The following is an 8,192-nucleotide window of genomic DNA, read 5'->3' on the forward strand; positions in this document are numbered from 1 at the left end:
AGATTGCCATAGGTCCAGACAACAGGCCCTCCGATTTGACACATTGAACTCTATCTGAGAAGTAGTTGGTGAACCAGGCGAGGCAGTCATTTGAGAAATCAAGGCTATTTAGTCTGCCAATAAAAATGCGGTGGTTGACAGAGTCGAAAGCCTTGGCCAGGTCGATGAAGACGGCTGCACAGTACTGTCTATTATCGATCGCGGTTATAATATCGTTTAGGACCTTGAACGTGGCTGAAGTGCACGCATGACCAGCTCGGAAACCGGATTGCATAGCGGAGAAGGTACGGTGGGATTCGAAATGGTCGGTGATCTGTTTGTTAACTTGGCTTTCAAATACTTTCGAAAGGCAGGGCAGGATGGATATAGGTCTGTAACAGTTTGGATCTAGAGTGTCACCCCCTTTGAAGAGGGGGATGACCGCGGCAGCTTTCCAATCTCTGGGGATCTCAGACGTTACGAAAGAGAGGTTGAACAGGCTAGTAATAGGGGTTGTGACAATTTCGGCGGCTAGTTTTAGAAAGAAAGGGTCCAGATTGTCTAGCCCAGCTGATTTGTAGGGGTCCAGATTTTGCAGCTCTTTCAGAACATCAGCTGTCTGAATTTGTGTGACGGAGATTTACAGATTTACTTTACTTTATGTCTAAAGAGTAGGAATACAGGTGAAGTCAGTCATTGACACAGACATGGTGGCGTAGCAGGAAGATTGGAATACTGTCAACTAAGAGGTTGTGAGTTCATATCCCAGGTGAGGACATGTTGAATAATAATTACTCTATGAACATACACAATGCAATCATGAATGTCAAATATGTACGTTAAAAGCACTGTGTGTGTATACTAACGACTCATTTTTGTTTGCAGGGCATCACCTGTGAAATCTTGTGAAAAATATACACGTGAACATTTGAATCCACATGTGAACGGTTATGTGATCACATATGAAAATCCAACAGTGAAACTTCATGTGAAATATCATCACGTGAAGTGTTCCCTAAACAAGAATGTGATTTTCATGTGTTTTTTCCATTAGGGTTCCCTCTGTCAGCCTGAGAGAGAGTCACTAAGCTCCAGGTACCTCTGATGCATTTAGAGTGGAACAGCTTTTGCACCTGGGCCACTCCATATTCACCCACCTGTGAGCCGTGACACATCCAATCCTGTGTTTGATCCCAGCTGTGAGCACTCTGCACCATCCTGCTCCTGTATTCAGTTACCTCTCCTCGCTGTCAAGGGAGTTAAAGGTAGGGTTGCAATCTCAGACGTCACATTGCAGCTGCTACTTCATCCTGCATGTGACTCTCTGTCTGTGTGTGTCAATGCCACAATGTGAATACCCTCTTATTTAATGACCTCTTACGTAGCTTATAGTGTAGCTTGTCGTTTATCAATGGCTGCTATAATGTCAGTGAATTAATGTCACAAAATGTAAATATGTAGAAAAACCTCATCCCCAATATTGATCGCATGGCCACAACACTGGGCATTAAAGTAATCATTTGTTTTCTCCAAATCGAGCCCTTTGCTCTGATCTCATCCCAATTATATGCGCATATTGAGTGCTCGAAGTGCTCGAAGTGTTTTTCAAAACCTTTCCATAGTCACGATGAAGCTGGCACGGCTGTGTGGTTGCACAGTTATGTATCTTAGTAGCACACACACATTTAAACTGTGGAAACATATTAGTCAGTCAACCTGAAGCCTGTATTGGACACTGGTTGACAGAGGACATAGTGTTACAGTGCTGGTGCAGAGTGCCTCTGTATACATGGACCCCTCGGAATATTGTCGCTTCAGTTACGAACCATTCAACATCTCCATCTCAGTGCAAGAGATGAGCGGTTTCATTGAGGAGTTCATCCACTTTTACATGCACAAGATAGACCACCTGAAATACTTGCAGGTCCATTGGAGGGCTATCAACTTATGAAAATATATATTATATTTTCCATACATGTTTGTGATGGACTGCTGAGGTCAGAGACCATCATGAGGGGACTGAGAGAGGCGCTTCTCTATAGCCCACGTGTGGGAGAGGCTCTGTGGGCAGCTGCCTTCTCCACCATCCTTCGTCCCTGGTGCCTTGGTCAAGTCAACTGACTAAATGAGCTTCACTGAGAGACTGTGAAACTTCCTTATCCATGCGTCCCAGGACATGATGGCATATGGTTATTGGCTAGACATAGACACCTACTACAGTGAGATTCGAGCAAAGCCATCAACCTATTGTGAGATGATAGGCCAAGCTGACTTGTGGCTGATCCGGACGTACCAGGACTTTGGCTACCCTCATCCTTTCCTCCCTAACTTCAAGTTTGTGGGGGGAATCCTCTGCAAGCCTGTCAAGCCATTACCAGAGGACATAGAGGAGTTTGTGCAGAGCTCTGGAGATGACGGCATCCTAGTGTTTATCCTGGGGTCCATGATCAAGAACCTCACCACAGAGCAGTGGAACATGATCACCTCAGCTCTGGGACAGAACCCCCAGAAGGTCCTGTGGAGGCTCAGCAGGGAGAAGCCTGAGACCCTGGCCCCACAACACCAGTCTTCGACTGGATCCCCCAGAACGACCTGCTGAGTCACCCCAAGACCAGTGCCTTCATCACCCACGCCGGAACCAATGGCATCTGCAAGGCCATCTACAACGAGGTCCTCATGGTGGGGATTCCTATGTTCGCTGATCAGCCAGACATGAAGGACAAAGGGGCCGCGGGCCAAGCACCTGAGGGTCTAATCCCACGAGCTCACTTGGTATCAGTGACACAGACTCGATGTGTTTGCTTTCCTCCTGGCCATCATGCAGCTCCTCATCCTCCTCTTTGTTAAAACATGCTGCTTCTGTGTCCAGAGGTGCTGTTAGGGAGCAAAGTTTAAAGGGAAGACAGAGTGACAGGTTCAACACCAGCAAACTTCCATACTGTTCTGTCCTTAATTTAAATGTATTTTCTCCTTGTAAAGAGTTGAGACCAGGCTTTATACAGTCTTACATTTTAATGGATTTCTCAGATTTTTCTGTTCATTTCCGGCCTTTCTTGATCCTAGAGAAATGCATAGGCATGATATGTATATACAGTTGAAGTCAGAAGTTTACATACACTTAGGTTGGAGTCATTAAAACTAATTTTTCAACCACTCCACAAATTTCTTGTTAACAAACTATAGTTTTGGCAAGTCGGTTAGGACATCTACTTTAGGCATGACACAAGTAATTTTTCCAACAATTGTTTACAGACAGATTATTTCACTTATAATTCACTCTATCACAATTCCAGTGGGTCAGAAGTTTACATACACTAAGTTGACTGTGCCTTTAAACAGCTTGGAAAATTCCAGAAAGTGATGTCATGGCTTTAGAAGCTTCTGATAGGCTAATTGATATCATTTGAGTCAATTGGAGGTGTATCTGTGGATGTATTCAGTGTATTCATGTACAAACTCAGTGCCTCTTTGCTTGACATCATGGGAAAATGAAAAGAAATCAGCCAAGACCTCAGAAAAAAATTTGTAGACCTCCACAAGTCTGGTTCATCCTTGGGAGCAATTTCCAAACGCCTGTAGGTACCACGTTCATCTGTACAAACAATAGTACGCAAGTATAAACACCATGGGACCACGCAGCCATCATACCGCTCAGGAAGGAGACGCGTTCTGTCTCCTAGAGATGAACGTACTTTGATGCGAAAAGTGCAAATCAATCCCAGAACAACAGCAAAGAACCTTGTGAAGATGCTGGAGGAAACAGGTACAAAATTATCTATATCCACAGTAAAACAAGTCCTATATCAACATAACCTGAAAGGCCGCTCAGCAAGGAAGAAGCCACCACTCCAAAACCGCCATAAAAAAGCCAGTCTACGGTTTGCAACTGCACATGGGGACAAAGATTGTACTTTTTGGAGAAATGTCCTCTGGTCTGATGAAACAAAAATAGAACTGTTTGGCCATAATGACCATTATTATGTTTGGAGGAAAAAAGGGGGTTGCTTGCAAGCCGAAGAACACCATCCCAACCGTGAAGTACGGGGTGGCAGCATCATGCTGTGGGGGTGCTTTGCTGCAGGAGGGACTGGTGCACTTCACAAAATAGATGGCATCATGAGGAAGGAAAATGATGTGGATATTTTGAAGCAACATCCAAGACATCAGTCAGGAAGTTAAAGCTTGGTCGCAAATGGATCTTCCAAATGGACAATGACCCCAAGCATACTTCCAAAGTTGTGGCAAAATGGCTTAAGGACAACAAAGTCAAGGTATTGGAGTGACAATCACAAAGCCCTGACCTCAATCCTATAGAACGTTTGTGGGCAGAACTGAAAAAGCGTGTGAGAGCAAGGAGGCCTACAAATCTGACTCAGTTACACTAGCTCTGTCATGAGGAATGGGCCAAAATTCACCCAACTTTGTCAGCTTCCTGCCTCCTGTTTGTCTCCGGGCCTCTAGAGGTCATCTGTGTTCCCCTCTGCCTTAGTTCTTCCTCGTGTGTGTCAGCTTCCTGCCTCCTGTTTGTCTCCGGGCCTCTAGAGGTCATCTGTGTTCCCCTCTGCCTTAGTTCTTCCTCATGTGTCCTAATTAGCTTGATCCAGGTCACCTGTGCCTTGTTTCCCCTTGTGTATTTTAGCTGTGTGTTTTCCCCTTGTTTCTCACTTGGTTATTGCGTCCTGACTATGTGTCTCCTGCTTTGTCCCACCGTGTCTGTCCTAGTAAGTTGTTCAAAGTTATCTTTAGTTTGTTTTTCTCCCCTCGTGGAGTTGTTTTGTTTTGCCTCCTGTTTTGGAACATTAAATCTACTTGCCTGGAGTATTGCCTTGGGTGTTTCATTTGGGTCCTACAACACCTCCTCTGTGGCTAAGGGTAGTACCCCCAGCTCTCCACATCTGAGACCGGAGTTTCTAGCCCGGCTTGTGACAGAATAACCAAGTCAATCATGGACCCAGAAACACTCAGTTCCCCGGACCTGTTGGCGGTGATCACTCGACATGAGGCTTCTTTCCAGCGCCATGAAGCCGTTCTCAGCCGACAAGAGGAGCTGATGGCTAGTCATTCTCAACTCCTGGCCGAAATGATGAGTTCCCTCCGCCAGCTCTTTGAACGCCTCCCTGGTCCTCTCCCTTCCCCCAGGTCACCCCCCAGTGACGACAGGTCGTCTCGGTTGGCGGAGCCCCGACTACCACCTCCCAAGCCCTTTTCTGGGGATCCAAGCTCTTGCCAGGGTTTCCTCACCCAATGCTCCCTCACCTTCGAGCTCCAACCCTCAAGTTTTCCCACAGACCGTTCCAAGATTGCCTACATCATTACCCTTCTTTCAGACAAGGCGCTCGCCTGGGCTTCTGCGGTGTGGCAGTCCCAGGAGGCCTGTTGTGACTCCCACGCTGCATTTGTAGAAGAGTTCAAGCGGGTGTTCGATCATCCTGTCAGTGGGCGGGAGGCTTCCAAGCGCCTACTGTCTCTCCGTCAGGGGCCCCGAAGCACGGCAGATTTTGCCATTGATTTCCGGACCATAGCAGCAAGGAGCGGATGGAATGATGAAGCGCTGAGGGTCTGCTTTCAGGGAGGGTTATCTGAGCCCCTTCAAGATGAGTTAGCCACCCGAGAACCAGCGGGTGATCTCGAGTCCCTCATAGCCTTGGCCATCCGCCTGGACAATCGTCTAAGAGAGCGGAGAACGGCTCGCCGTCAGGTGTCTCATTCCCAAGTTCCTCTGAGCAGCTCTGTTTCTCCTGTTTGGACTCCGTCATTCAGAGCTTCCCGGCTCCTGAACTGCTCCAGGATTCCCGGAGAGCATGCAGTTAGGCCGTTCCAGGCTTTCTCCCAACGAAAGGGAACGTCGCATGAGGGAACGTCGGTGCCTCTACTGCGGGGTTGCCGGCCACTTCCGCTCCACTTGCCCCGAGCTTTCGGGAAACGCCTGTCCCCGCCCAGCTACAGGAGGGCTGTGATGGGGAGAGTTAGAGCGCCTCCTACTAACGCTGTCCTGGCTATTCCAGCCACTCTGTCCTGGGGGGGCCACCAGCATCGGGTCCAGGCTATGATCGATTCCGGTGCCGCAGGTGATTTCCCTGGATGTAACCTTGGCTAAGGAACTTAAGATCCCTACCCAACTACTTCCCTCAACCCCAGGCAGTTACAGCCTTAGATGGCAGACCTCTGGAACCAGGAAAGGTTACCGAGGCGACTCAGTCCCTGCGACTTACCATCTCTCAACACCAGCAGGAGGAGACCTTCTATCTCATTGACTCTCCCGAGTATCCTATTATCCTGGGTCACCCTTGGCTATGCAGACATAATCCCCAGATCGACTGGCCTACGGGCACCATTCTAAGCTGGGGTCCCGCCTGCCAACTCACCTGCATGCTTCAGAGTCCCTCAGCCCCTAGTACCCAGTTTCAAGAGTCTGTTGACGTCTCCCGAGTCCCCAGTGTTTACCATCGGTTCAAGGCAGTGTTCAGCAAGGCCCGGGCTACTTCCTTACCGCCTCATCGCACGTATGACTGTGCCATTGATCTACTCCCTGGGTGCTGCCCTCCTAGAGGTCGGATCTTTTCCTTGTCCTCCCCCGAGCACGCAGCTATGGACACCTACATTAAGGAGTCCTTGGCAGCCGGCCTCATCTATGCCTCTACTTCCCCGGCTGGGCGGGCTTCTTTTTTGTTGAAAAGAAAGACGGGGGTCTTAGGCCTTGTATTGATTACCGGGGACTCAACAAGATCACGGTTCGGAATCGATACCCCCTTCCTCTCATGGCCACTGCTTTTGAACTGCTTCAAGGGGCTTCCATTTTTACTAAGCTGGATCTCCGCAATGCTTACCATCTCGTGCGGATCCGGCAAGGAGACGAATGGAAGACGGCGTTCAACACACCCACGGGGCACTATGAATATCGGGTGATGCCGTTCGGGCTCACCAATGCCCCCGCAGTATTCCAAGCCCTGATTAATGATGTGCTCCGGGATATGCTTAATCTGTTCGTCTTCGTGTACCTGGACGATATCCTCATCTTCTCGAGGTCACTGAAGGAGCATGAGGGGCATGTTAGCAGGGTTCTCCAGAGGCTCCTTGACAATCACCTCTACGTTAAGCCTGAGAAGTGTGAATTTCATGTTTCTCAGACTCAGTTTCTCGGGTTTATTGTCACTCCCGGGCACCTAGAGATGGATCCCAAGAAGGTCAAGGCGGTCCACGATTGGCCCACACCTGCCACGGTCAAGGAGGTTCAACGGTTCATTGGCTTTTCTAACTTCTATCGGAAGTTCATTAAGAATTTCAGCTCGGTGGTAGCCCCCTTGGCGACGCTTACCAAGGGAGGAGGGACCAAGATTCACTGGGGTCCGGAAGCAGCAGGGGCCTTCGAGGATCTCAGCGCCGCTTCACGTCTGCTCCGATTCTGGTGACCCCTGACCCAGAGAGACCTTTCGTGGTGGAGGTGGACGCCTCAGAGGTGGGGGGTGGGAGCCGTCCTGTCACAGAGGGGTGCGGATGGGAGATTACACCCTTGTGCCTTCATGTCTCGCTCGCCTGTCTGAGGCCGGCGCAACTACCACGTGGGGGATCTAGAGTTGCTTGCGGTAAAACTGGCATTGGAAGAGTGGCGCCATTGGCTTGAGGGGGGCTCAGCACCCTTTCCAGGTTCTCACAGACCACAAGAACCTGGAATATCTCCAACAGGCTAAGCGGATGAACCCTCGGCAAGCACGATGGTCCCTTTTCTTTAATCGATTCCAGTTCCTCCTGACTTACCGACCTGGCACCAAGAACGTCAAGCCGGATGCTCTGTCTCGAGTCTATTCTCCCGAGTTACAAGAGAAGCCCTTGGCATCGATTATTCCGAGGTCTAGGATCGTCGCACCTCTTCAGTGGGAACTAGAAAGAGGGGTACGCGGGAAGCTCTTGTCCAGGAGCCCGATCCAGGCGGTGGTCCTGCCGGTCGCCTGTACGTTCCTCTCTCTGTTCGGGGCCGCGTCTTGCAGTGGGGTCATGAGTCGCCCTTGACATGCCATCCAGGCAGTGCTCGCACACTGGAGTTCCTCCGACGGCGGTTTTGGTGGCCGTCCATCAAGAAGGACGTGCAGGTCTATGTTGAGGCCTGCCCTGTGTGCAACCAGGGAAAGTCGACACGCCAGCGACCCCAGGGACTGCTCCATCCCTTACCTGTTCCTCGAAGGCCATGGTCACACCTTTCTCTGGACTTTGTTACG

General features: G+C 49.6%; 1 pseudogene; it reads left to right on the forward strand.

Moving 5' to 3' along the window:
- Positions 1–1,768: 1,768 nt before the first annotated feature.
- On the forward strand, positions 1,769–2,751 carry LOC121549556 (annotated as a pseudogene).
- The last annotated feature ends 5,441 nt before the right edge of the window (positions 2,752–8,192 follow it).

This window comes from Coregonus clupeaformis, unplaced genomic scaffold (genome assembly GCF_020615455.1).
Source record: "Coregonus clupeaformis isolate EN_2021a unplaced genomic scaffold, ASM2061545v1 scaf1970, whole genome shotgun sequence".
In the NCBI taxonomy this organism is placed as follows: Eukaryota; Metazoa; Chordata; class Actinopteri; order Salmoniformes; family Salmonidae; genus Coregonus; species Coregonus clupeaformis.